At 42.5% G+C, this 13432-nt stretch overlaps 1 protein-coding gene across 1 annotated transcript in view; it reads right to left on the bottom strand.

Annotated features, from left to right (window-relative positions):
- The window catches only part of LOC308114672 (receptor-type tyrosine-protein phosphatase N2-like), a gene marked incomplete at its 3' end in the record, with an annotated part of 199882 nt that overhangs the window by 119803 nt on the left and 66647 nt on the right, over window positions 1-13432 (bottom strand). The gene's annotated exons all lie outside the window — the stretch shown is intronic.

Below are 13432 nucleotides of genomic sequence, written 5' to 3' on the forward strand. Positions count from 1 at the left end.
AAGACACTTGTTCTATCTCAGTAATAAACATCTAATGAATCATTTGTCTTCCTGCTTTACCTTATCATCACCTTTTCATGTGCCGGTGGTAATAATTCGGAGATACAGGGCCTGTTTGCTGGTTTACAACTATTTATAATACCTTCCTACTACTACCGCAAACATCATTCATGTCAACAAAATAATAGTACTAAACAAACTCTAGCTGATTGAGGACGGTTTATTTGGAGGACTGCCAGATGAGCAGAAACAGACAAAAGGGGAAGAGAGGAAGGTGTTGGGGAGTAGTGCCCCTCAGGAGCCTGAGTGATGGAGTTTAAATTGTAAATAAAGGGAAGCCTGCAGCATAAGAAAGCCAAATTGAAAACAAAAAAATCCTGAAAAGCACAGGATTTTTGCCCCATCGGCACATTTTAAAAAGGAAAAGAAAAAAAAAAAAAAAAAAAAAAAGCAGGATGTTACCAGTGGGTAAACTGGCATTAGGCTGCCAGCGCCCACTCAGAAGCTCCATCTGTGGGACATATTCAGAGGATAAGAGGGGAGAAATATTCCTCCTCCTCCTCCTCCTCCTCCTCCTCCTCCTCCTCCTCCTCCTCCATCAAGACTACAGTATATCCAAGGCCTGGCTTTACCTACAGGGGAAACCAATTTCTGGAGGTATTAGGTGTCAACAACAGGTACAGGGATGAAGAAGTTCACTACCATTAATTCACTTTTCCATGTTGAGGGAAGACGGATGCGGGTCGAGGTTGTCAGGACTTGACAGTGTACAGAAGATTTAAAAGGGAAAAAAAGGGATGTTAAGGAACGAGCCAAGTCTATATGGGTAAGAAAAAAATCCTACTGGGGATGAAGTTTAACAAGTCGGTAGACTGAGGAAAAAGTTGTGTGCAGAATAACTGAACTTTTCCGCTGCACAATATACCACACATTTATCGTTATCAACCTTGTGCAATATACAGCACATATCGCAAAAGACTGATTGAACTGAGATAAATTGTTCAGACGGCGCACTGGGCCTTCCTGCGCTGCAAATACAAAAGAAAAGTGCGATTAAATACGATTTATTCACAGGAACTGGTGCCTGGTGGCCACAGGGCAAAAATTAGAAGCACCAAAAAAAAAAAAAAAAAACATGAAGGAAAAATAACTATGAAGAACCCACTACACCTCAAAAAGGCTGTCATATAAGTGTATTTATCAGAGGTTCTTCAACATTATTGCATATTGTGTGTTGAACTAATATCTAGCAGCCGTGTTCATCCACACCTCTGCTCAAATGCAAGCAAGGCAAATGCGCAAGCCGCAAAACCACGGTGGTACTCGTTGAAGAGGATTACATCTGCACTGCTCTACATCTCCCTCTGTCACTTTGAGGGAGGATGTAATGTTTAAAACACTATTATTCATAGAATCCACTTTGTACACGTCTGAGAATAGATTTGCTTAAGCTAGTAAACTATAAGACACTAATGAAAGCATGAACGTATTTAAACTGCAAAAAGGTCGGCTTATTATTTACAGCATGTAGACGCATAGAAGTCAGCTCTTTTCACAGAATCTGATACTTGAGTTGCAGACAAATTTGATATTTTCCCAGTGAGGCGTTCCCAGTTCAAGGTTTTGTTTTTTTTTTGTTAGTTTTTTCTCTCTCATTTGCCCACCACCCTACCAATACTACTTCAGATATGTCTTTGGACTGCGGAGCAGGAACTAGAGGAACATGTAAACTCCAAACAGGAAGATGCAGAAATGAAGACTTAGAATACTGTGTGACCACAAACACACTATCTTAAAAAAAAAAAAAAAAAGCATTGCCATATACAAACACATTGACTGTGATCATTTATGAGCATGTTGCATCAGCGATCTGCTGAGTATTTAATTCAATCCACCTCCCACTGAGTTTCCAAAAAGGTCTCCGACTTGAGACTCGGGGAAGCTTAAAGAATTTGCCCGTCGATGAAGGATACAGAATTCATTACTGTCCAAATCGTATGACGGATCCAGGTTTTGTGTGAATGTAAAAAGGCTGTTATTTTAGCCCAGGTTGTTTCCTTTCCTCGGCCAGCTGTTGTTTGATTCCCGAGAAGCTTCTGGTTTCAATCTGCCCGTCGGCGAGCGAGTCCTCTTATGTGATCTGACACTGAGCTGCGTGCATGAGGTCCGCTTTGTCTCTCTCTCTCACACACACACACACACACACACACACACACACACACACACACACACACACACACACACACACACACACACACACACACACACACACACACACACACACACACACACACACACACACACACACACACACACACACACACACACACACACACACACACACACACACAAACAAACAAGCACTAATACACAGCAGTTTTGAACACACGGATGCTTAAACCGAACGCATGAAAGGAAAGACAAGCATTTCTGAGCTGGAACGAACATCAGAGGCTGACTGTACATCCGAACCCAGCTGAGAGACTGCGATCGATGTAAAAGGAATCAGGTAAAGAGTCAAATGAACAGTTGTCCATTGAGGTCTCCTCGTCCCGCACCAATGGGAGCACATACACATAGAGCACAACACAACGTGCAGAAAATCTGAGAATAATGTATTATGACTTTTGTTAACAGTTGTGGCTAACCGTTTCTGCAATTCTGGATGTTAGTGAAAATGGGAGCACTACACCCAAACCACATCAAGATATTCGGAAAGTACGGGAATAGTGCGGTGTGAAGTGGACTGGATTTTGGTAAAAGTGGGAGTATGTAGGGCAGGGCGATTTGGCCCCCCCACAAAAAAAAATCTATGATTTTTAAGTGCACTGACATGATTTTTATTTTTAAGAAAATTCTTTTCTCAAAGCGCATAAAAAGGACTGCATCCCTCTGATATATTGTCAAAAGTGCAACTTTACTGCTGTGATCGTCCTCACAGTTAAAATGCATATAAACAATCCCAGAGTAAAAAGTAAATGAGGCTCCGTCATTCAACAAACTCAAGCTTTAACCAGATTTAAGCAACAGTGCAACAGCATCTATGGAAACCCAAAAGGAAGGGTAGAACGGAACGCCAAAAAGGCCAAAAAATAAAACTAAACAAAGCTGTGGCGTGAAAAAAACCTGGAATTTGCAAAACGTCTTAGCTACAAATTCGATTTATCGTTTAAATCGAGTTGTTGCCCAACGATAGCAGTATGTTCACAAAAAGCACAACAAACCGTGCGGCAAATTCAACAGTTTATATAAAAATCTGCAAAATAACTAGAGAAAATTGGCCGGGTCAAAACGGATGGGATTGTGGTGGCAAAACACAAAATGGAGGAGGTTCTAGTCAGCAGCGAGCAGCGGACACGCACAAAATCTAATCTGAAATGATCCTAGTTTTATTTGTAGTTGTAACAGCTGTTTGTATTTCTTCATGCTGTGTGTCTTTGAATGTCCACCTCTTTGTGTTCATAACTCTGATGGCCATATTTTCCTGTACGATACGCGTTTCTAAAATGATTTTACACTCTGTGTGTGTGTGTGTGTGTGTGTGTGTGTGTGTGTGTGTGTGTGTGTGTGTGTGTGTGTGTGTGTGTGTGTGTGTGTGTGCAGGATACATATACACAGAGGGAGACATGAGGTCTGAAAGTGGGATGCAGACCTGGAGCCCAAGGTGACCTCATTACCGACATTTGTTCCGCTTGTCGCTGCAAATCACACACCGTGTCCGTCAGGATCCACAGAAAATCGCCACGCAACCGCTGCGGCCAGTAAAACACGCCCATCTCCGCGCCGGAGAGGACCGCCGAGCCCCTGCCTCCTGACCTCGGAGAAAATCGGTAGTATCGCGTTCGGGGCGGGCGCCTGCATTGAAACGCGGAGGGTCTTCGAGTGGCCGGGCGTGGACGTCGGTGGGAAAGACGCCAGTATGGCGACCTCATTTAACAGGCTTGATCTCAGGGAATTAGAGGGAAGTTTATGTAGCATGAAGGCAGTTCGAGCCCCGACCCCCGTCACCCCGAAAACGTCCGCTGCGCAGAATATCGATGTGACCCGGTGCAACAACTTGCAGACAGTTTATGATTGCATCAAGACGCCACAGAGCTGTCAAAACAGGTGTCAGCATTACTGGTCCGCTGCCAGCGTGATAACTCACCGAGATAGCAGAAGCTTTCCTTCACTCTCAGGTACGGACATTCAACTGGACTGAGCTTTATTTACACCGATCAGCCATATCATTATGACCGCTTGAACGCTTGAAGTGATTTAAATTGATTATGTCGTTGCTGTGGGACTTGTGTGAAAGCGTCCTTGTGTGAAGGCTGGCCTGGTGTCGTTCGATCAAACAGATGATCCAACTACTGTAGGTCAAAACGTCACAGAAGTTCAGAGAAAGTCGTCGAGATCATTCATTCAAGGTGCTCGAGGTGGTCATCAATGAATGGCTGATTAGCACACGTTGTTGTGAGAGAAGAGATTTGAGAATGCAAACAAAAAAAAAAATCATAAAGAAAGAGAAACAGTGATGTAGATTTACGTGTTACAGGTTTATTTGTTGGTCGGGAATCTGTTGTTTGTGTCGCCCCTCTTGGATTGTGATTGTGCCTCGCGCCCACCTGGTTTGTTTTGGACTCACCGTCTATGTGTGACCTTTAGGACTGAATTCCTGTCCTTGTTTCTTCCTGCATCTCTGAAGATCATCGCACCATTAGTTTAACAAAATACCAAATAAGACGGAATCTACCTGACGGACCTGAGAATGTAGGTTAGCAGCGCTGCAAGTCTGCACTCCTTTATTGTGCAAGGGCTTGAATTTAAACTACCAACTGGTATGCTGCGCCCGAGAAAATCCCCCACCTCCTTTTGCAAGTGTGTGTGGGTGTGTGTGTGTGTGTGTATGTGTGTGTGTGTGTGTGTGTGTGTGGCGGCAGCTGGTGATGGCAGCAGCCAGTCAACTGGTGAACATATCTGACTTGGCAGAGGCATTATGCAGGACTTGGTCCCATGCCACCTGAGAGTGGTGCAAGAGCAGCAGTGTGTGTGTGTGTGTGTGTGTGTGTGTGTGTGTGCACTACGTGTTTGCACTGTGTGTTTGCCTGTGTGCAAGTATACTTTGTGAGTGTGTGTGCATGTGTTTGTATATTGGTGTGTGTGTGTGTGTGTGTGTGTGTGTGTGTGTGTGTGTGTGTGTGTGTGTGTGTGTGTGTGTGTGTGTGTGTGTGTGTGTGTGCGTGCCCGCTCTCTCGGCTGCTGCTGGTTGTGACGGCGGTAAAGTGTGTCTGCAGGATGGTGACTCCAGCAGCGGGTCCCTCACTCACACGTGTGCCGCCCACTCTCCTCCAGACTCTGTCCTCTGAGCGTCGACCGTCTCAGGGACACAATCACATCGCCGAGGGGATCGCACACCGGGAAGAGGAGATAAACTCTTTTCGGTTTGAATCCCACCGAAAAACACACCGACCCGCTAAATCACATCCACCTTCCTCCCACTCGCCGCTTTCCGTTCTTCCGGCCGACCGTTTTTTCAAAACCTGCTGGTAATAGAAAAGGCGAATTTGAATTCTCATTCAATATCTTGTTTAGTCAGAAAGCCTTTAACGTCATATCAGACCTTTCAACCAAGGTCTGGAAAGCATTTAAGAAATTGTCAGTTTATACATATATATATGAAAAAAAAAAAAAAAAAAAAACAAGTTCCTTTTTATGAGTTTTCCAATTTAATCAGGTCCTCCTCCTCGGCGGAGGCCGAACGAAGGCTCGTCCAGACAGACGCCTGACTGTCAACCCGCAGCACAGCACCTGAGAGAGATTACATTAGCTTTGGAAACGATGCCAACCGAGGCCAGCGTTTCTGTGACAGCTAAAGCTTTTAGAAGGGAGTGATTTCGCTGGCAGATAGACTGACTCACCCACCTACACATCTGCCTTGCTAATCCTCCACTTTGTTATATTGTTAATGGATTTGGATTTTGTTAAAAAAAAAAAAAAAAAAAGAAATCATAAAAAAAAAAATCCTGATAATTGCTTGTCATCAAACGAATAAAACCACCTTACATAATGATTTGAATTAAGCACGAAAAGCCTACCTTTATGCTGCTAGGACCATGACACTGTGATTATTCATGACACCCCCAAAGAAAACAAATTTATTAAGAGGGTTACAAAATAAAAAATGAAGGCAAAAATTTCTATGTCTAAATTAATAGGCCTAAATTATGAAGAATAATTATGTAGACGCGAACACAATAGAACGAATGGAAAATGCGCTTCACTTATAGCATAATCACATTTAATTGACTGGGGGTTTATTGCATGTCAAGTTTGCTTGAAGGTAAAAGTTGTTTTGAACTCTGCTTCGAGTGAAAACAGAAAACCTTCGCTGCGTTCTGGACGTTCCACGACACAACAACGGTGCTCGGAGCCACGGAAAATGCAACTTTTTGAAAAACAACTCCCCGGGTGGAACTTTTTTTGATCCGTTTTCCTGTAAATAGAGGAAAAATGCAACTTCTTGAAAACACTGCCACTGCGCCTGCCCACCACGCCCGCAGCAGATAATCCACAATGTGCCAATTAAAACCAGAGAGTTGACATTTTTCAGGTAATCACAGGCCACAGAGTCACAGTTCTGACATGCAATATGGTCGTGTGCCACTTTTTTTTAAGAGTGGGTGGGATCTACCCTCCCATCATCTCCTCTTCTGACGAGTCATTTTATTATTGCGAATGAAGCCACTTTAACAGCTGACCGGACAAAAAAAAAAAACCCACAAAAAAACTTCAAATAAATGTTCTGTAATCTCTAAGTAAAGGGAACTCGCGGTGGGTTTTTGTGTGTTTTCAAGATAAACGACATGACTGTCAAGAGCTGCTCCACGGGCAATTAATTACATTTGTTGATGTATCGAGCAAGCCAGAGGCTTTTTCTTTGAAAGTGTAATAAGTCAGCCTCTGCACCTGCAAGATTTATTGAAGTTTTGCATTTTACTGGGAGATTCTTATACTCATAGCACTATGTTAAAAATCAACACGTTGACCAGATACTTATTTCTCTTTTCCTCGCGTGTTTTTCTGAGGAACAACGTTCCCATTTTTCTACACGTGGAGGTTTGACAGAGAATTTAACGTTGGATTTTGGTGCAGGATTCCCGCTTTGATCAGCCCGAGCAGGTTTCACCGCAGTCTTCCATTCACTGAAAGTCAAATAAGTCATGTCTTAATTTAGCGGCGAGTCATACGCAACGAAGCAATCTGAACCAAAGCGAGTGTCTCCGCGTGATCCCCGGCCTGGCAGCTGCGCAGAAACCCCAACCCTTCATTGTGTCAGAGTAATCTACGCAAAATGAGCCGGATCTCAGGCAAAGTCATGATTCTCTTCAATATTCACGGGCGAGAAACAAGACAGCGGCCGATTAAAGCGGGCTTCAAACGAAGCCGCTTATCTTTTTAATTAGGCCGCAGGTTGAGAGCAAGCGATATTGCACTCGGAGCTGATGTATATGTAATGTGGAGGAGTATTGATTGTGGGGAGACGAGGAGGAGGGGGGGCCCCCATTCCAGGTTCTAACTCTGTGAACTGTTCAATACCGGCGCTAATAAATAATATCAAAGGCAAAAACCTGGCTAAAGGTGGATGAGATGAAATCTCTTTATAATGCAAAAAAAAAAAACCATCGGGAGAGGGGGGTGTGGAGGGGGAGGGGGGGGCGGCAGATATTTCTTTTCGCAGGCAGCCGGAGCGACAGGATATTGCAGCTGAAGAAACAAATAACCCGTCTTTCATCAATAGCAGATTAAAACACAGACAGGAAAAGGGGGAAGGAGAAAAAAACCATCCCTAATTATATTCTCTGGGGCTCGTGTGGTTTTTTTTTTTTTTTTGACTGTTTTGACACAGCTAATATGTTTTTCTGTGAAACAACAACCCCCCCCACCCACCCCCCACCCAACACACACCAAACACACACACACACACCATCACCATCACCCTCCGCTTTGTCAGGTTATCTGGGTCTAATGGGCAATATAAGAAGCTATTTACACTTCAAGGTGCTAATGCAACACTTTCCTCAATCTTATTAGCGTTGCAGTGATTTTCTCACCTGTGTGTTGACAAGTAGAATTAGGCAAAGTGTTTGGACGGCAACATTCTCCACATCAAACCGCACTTTCTACACCGGTTAGCGCTCTAACCTTTTGCCGGTCTATTACGCTGTTGACTTTGCTGCGTGTCAGAAATGTAATTCAGCCTGATGCAAATCAGCGCGTCGTGTTCGACGGATCCTCCGACGGCGGCGGCGTTTTTCACTCTTCAAATAATCGGACGCAGAGTTACGCCGCGGTACACAGGCGCACACACGTTACAGCACATGGATGCAAAAAACAAACCATCCGTCTGCTATACCACAGGTTCTCAGCCTCTCGGGCTTCATGGTCACAGTTGTCAAGTGCAAAGTGGCCCGGGGTCCATTCAAATATTAGCGTCGTACTGGTTTAATTAGTCGATCTTGGTTTGATACGAATTCAATAGTTTAATCGTCCGGAGCGCTTTGTGGGCGTGTTTCTCAATGCCACTTTAGCTTTGAAGGCTCCAGTGCTACATAGCATAGCATTAGGATACACTCCTCACACTGAGCACACAGTAGGGTCATTTAGTCTTCGGTTCACCTCAAATGTGGGGTTTTTGGAGGCAAAATACATGAAAAAAAACAAAAAAACTACACGCACATGTGGAGAACATGCAAACTCTGCACAACAAAAACTCCTCCGACTGGACTCAAAACCTGGGATTTCCATCACCCCCAGTATCCAACACTCCTCTGACTTGACTGACAGACACGTCATGTGATTGACGTACACAACCTATATATATTTAGTGTTTGTAAATAAAGCCTCACACTTGAATGCGTATATATGTATATAGATATTTACATAATAGCGTTTTCTTAAATGTATTAACTACTGCGGATAACTAGAGATGCAAAACGGACTTTTTCATAATTTTAAAGCAAGGACAATAAAAAAACGTCATTTTCTCCCTGTGAATCCTTCAACTAATAAAACACCACGTGGCCCCCAGGCTACTACATTAGTGGCTCAAAGGTTCTCCAAGAAGAGTTTTCATCTTTACATATTGTTTTTGGCTTGTATTATCCACTCAATCTCAGATCGCCACATTTACTTTCAGAGGCCCCGTTTACACGACAACGAATTTGAGTGTATCCGCAAAACTTTCTTCACTTTTGGGGGGTCCGTTTACACGGCACCAGCTTGCAGATGCACTGAAATCCGCAAAGTTTTTAACCCGGCTCCCAAGATGGAAAGATGCTTTCACAGCTCAAATCCCTTCTGCGGAGACTGCCCGGATGGCGACAGAGCCTGTTACTAAAATAATAAAGATATGATGATTTGCAAGTGTAAATTTCTCAAAACATTTGGTAGATGAGCCTCTTAGTAGGTTGGTCCTGCTGTATCATCGTGGAATTGGAATAAAAATGGCAAAAACACACAAAAAACAAAAACAAAAAACTATTTCTTCAGTTTGAGACATAGATGACCAATGATGGTTACAAACGAAAAAGGTGATATTTCTTGTGAATTTCCAGATAAAATGTCACATATGTGCATAAAAATAACACAACTTCAAATAGACTAATGTACCTTCTACCTTATTTCAAGCTTGGCAAAACAAATCGGTGCTGATTTGAACTGGCTGAATGTGCACCTACAATGACGGAACCAGCCAACTGTTAAATATTGGAGGAAAAAAAAAAGATTTCTTAATCGAACTATTAGCAGCACCGTTAAGTATCGAAATGCAAGTTTGGACCACAAGGTGGCGTAGTGAGGCGCTCAAAGCAGCAGCTGCCAGGAGAGGAAAACGCGTCAATGCATGAAGCTCTTGGTTTCATCTACATTATAAGTTTTTTTACAAAATTCCCAACAATTACAGTTCAACCAGAAGTGATTGGGATGTCAGTGCTAACATGTTTGGTATGAAACCCTTGTTTGGATGTTAACCTAAAGTCAAAAAGTCTGAGCAAACTGGCGCTAATAAGGCTCAACACTGCCACCCGATGTACAACAGTGGCATGACTTACATTTAAAACAATTCCACTTTAAACACAACAAAATCATAAGGTCTGTTTTGTTGTGCTGTATTTTCATTAACACAATGATCATCTGATATCATATTTTTGAATATATCTTGCCAAAACAGATGGTAAATGAATTTCACATATATTATCCCTTTTTCCCCTTCACGGTCTCCAAAGCGCTTTACACCGTTAATCACATTCACACGCTTAATCCGTCCATTAGAAGCAATTTGCCGTTCATACTACATGTGGGGAATCGAACCTGCAACCCTCCGAGTGAGGGACAACCACTCCCCCGAGTCAGAGCCGCCCCTGTGGAAATGACCTCCGAGTCTGAGCGCCATGAACGATTTCATTGATGTTCCTCTCTCTCTATGCCGTTCCTACATTTTTCATTCCTTTCCCATTATTTTGACAAGCAAACGGCAGAGTTCTCCGTCTCCCTGATAGGCCTTTTCCTCGGCCATTACAGCCGACTGAAACACTGTGCATATTAGCATGAAACGAGCACAGTAATGCACGTCAGGGTACATTCTGCATTCCTGCAGCAAAACAGGCACATCTGCAGCACATAGGGGGAAAAAAAAAAAAAAAAACTGAGAGGACACGAGGTCGATTTCACGTTTGATTACTGGTCATGGATCATCAGCAAAAAGGCAGGAGTTCACTTTAACTCAGATGTTTAGTTGTATTTTTCTCTGCGTTGGCAGAGCCCTGAAAACTTTAGCTCAACAACAACAACAACAACAACAAAAAAAGTGGATTTCTTCAAAGCTGCTAAAAGCTTTGTGTTTTCTTTGATTTCCTTTCACTCTCTTTCCATAACAAGCGCCCGCAAAAAAACATTATTTCGTATTTTGCATATGTCTGTTTTTTTTATTTCCACCCACATGATCTTCTGTAGAGGATGTTGTCCTGTAATGTTACTCATTGCCTCAAAATGGAGCCATAATTCAAAAATTTGAATTTCAAACAAGTTTCATTGCTGGGTAACAAATCAGAGGACAAACACACAGAAAAATAGTTCTAAAGCAGGGGTGACAAACATGAGGCCCCGTGGCCTACAAGAGGCTCTAATCCGGCCCACCAAACCACAACGCAAAGTGTGAATATTTGAATGAAAACTTCCAAAAAAATTTTGGGAGAAATTTCAAAAAAGTAGAGGACGAAACGCAACACTAATGCATTAACCTCAAAGCCATGCTGTCAGGGGGAGGTTGTAAAAATACCCATCATGCAACAGTTATAGGAGTTTTCTGGACATTTCACTCTATTTTGCACCAGAAGGTTTAATTAATATGGGTTTTATGTTGAGAATGTAGTCATTTTCATCACGTATACTCTGAGCCACAACAAAGAAAAACATATTCTTTCAGAAACAAATTCAAAATCTTAATAAAGCGCGAGATCAGAGAAAAGTTTGCATCCGTGCACATGACACACTGTTATGATGTCCTGCAAAACGTCGATGGAACCTTGAAAACAATCTTTTTTTTTTTTTTAAACCTGCTCGCCAAATTTCAAGTGTTATTGTTCAGTAATTCCATGCCAGTAACACAAACTATACAACAACTCAAGGCAAACAATATGAATATAGAACTTCAGCCTGACAAATGGGCTTTAATGTGACTTAATTCCAGCTATACCCAACAACTCCAGTGTCATCAGGCACCTGCTTACGAACTTTAATCTATGAAAGCTCAATTAGATTAAAGTACTTATTTACCTTTCAAAATGTGTTTCTCATGTACCAAACAATGTCATGACAGGGTGGGCACAGTTCACTGAACGCTACATGAAAAGGAGGCCACGTCTTCAAATTTCCCAGCGACAGCAACACCTTTCACCACATTAGGTCCAAATAAACATAAATCTCAAAGTGAAGAGCTGCTTTGTACCAGATTTAGCTACTGGCTCCCTTTCCTCCTTTCAAGTATTAGCGTTGTATTTCATTTTGAACAGAGTTCAGGTCACAGTCACTAAGAAAAACTAGTGAAATATCATTGCTCAGCATACCTTCAAAGTGTATTTAGACATCGCATGGATAGTCTACCTTATTTTATAAAAGTAGGAAACACAAATAACTTATCAATAAGAACTTTTGGTGCTTTCATGATTAACGAGAATGTGGGAATGTTCCAAGATCCGAGTGGACAAATACATCATTCATACAAGCAGGAGTTCCAGTTAAAGTGAAAATAACCAGACGTCTTTAGGTTCAGGTTGGCAGTTTTGTAGCTATGAACAAAACACACAGCAGAAGTAAAGTCTATCAACATGTTGTCTGTTTTCTGTCAGATGAATCGCTCCCAATTTAGAACTGGAAATATCCTGACAAGTCAATTGACAAGTTCTCAATTCCATAAACACATTATGTCACTGGATTCCTACCATTTCAACTTCCTGTACAGTAAGAAGCCAACGTTGGAAATGAAGTGGGATTTATCGTTGCATCCATCCACTGTCTGACAATGAAGTGGTTCAGTGGATCGGTGGTTAGCATTAGCAATAGCATAACAAGAAGGTATGTGTGGGGAATTTCAATATGCTTGTTAAGATGGATGGATGGATGGATGGATGGATGGATTGATGGATTGATGGATGGATGCTTCATTATTGATGGATGATTGTTGATTCATGATGGATGGATGATGGATGTTAGATAGATGATGATTGATAATTTATTATGAAGGGATGGATGGATGGTGATTCATTATGGATGGATGGATGGATGAATAAACGATTGATGATTCATTATGGATGGATGGATGGATGGATGGATGGTGTGATAGACATTTGGTCCTTGACAGATGGATACAAACTACCATCAGCTGAATAGCAGCTCTCAGGATTCATTCAGCCTCTCCTGGTTACAAACAAGCCTTTGATCATATGACCACATTGACAATCTCTCTCTCTCTCTCTCCTCTCTCTCTCTCTCTCTCTCTCTCCTCTCTCTCTCTCTCTCTCTCTCTCTCTCTCTTCTCTCTCTCTCTCTCTCTCTCTCTCTCTCTCTCTCTCTCTCTCTCTCTCTCTCTCTCTCTCTCTCTCTCTCTCTCTCTCTCTCTCTCTCTCTCTCTCTCTCTCTCTCTCTCTCTCTTCTCTCTCTCTCTCTCTCTCTCCTCTCTCTCTCTCTCTCTCTCCAACCCTCAGCGACGAGCTCAGCTGGAAAAATTCTTGTCAGCAGCTGCAGTTTGAAGTCTCCAGAATGCAAATTGAAAATTAAGGTGCACTTCCTTAATCTGCTGCTCTAATCCAGCGCCGAAAAGGGAGGTAAAAAGAAAGAGAGGTGGGGAAAAAGAAAAAGAAAAAAAAGAAAAAATCTGTCGGAAGGGCTACATTAA

The sequence above is a fragment of the Lipophrys pholis genome (assembly GCF_963383615.2).
Source record: "Lipophrys pholis genome assembly, chromosome: 1".
In the NCBI taxonomy this organism is placed as follows: domain Eukaryota; kingdom Metazoa; phylum Chordata; class Actinopteri; order Blenniiformes; family Blenniidae; genus Lipophrys; species Lipophrys pholis.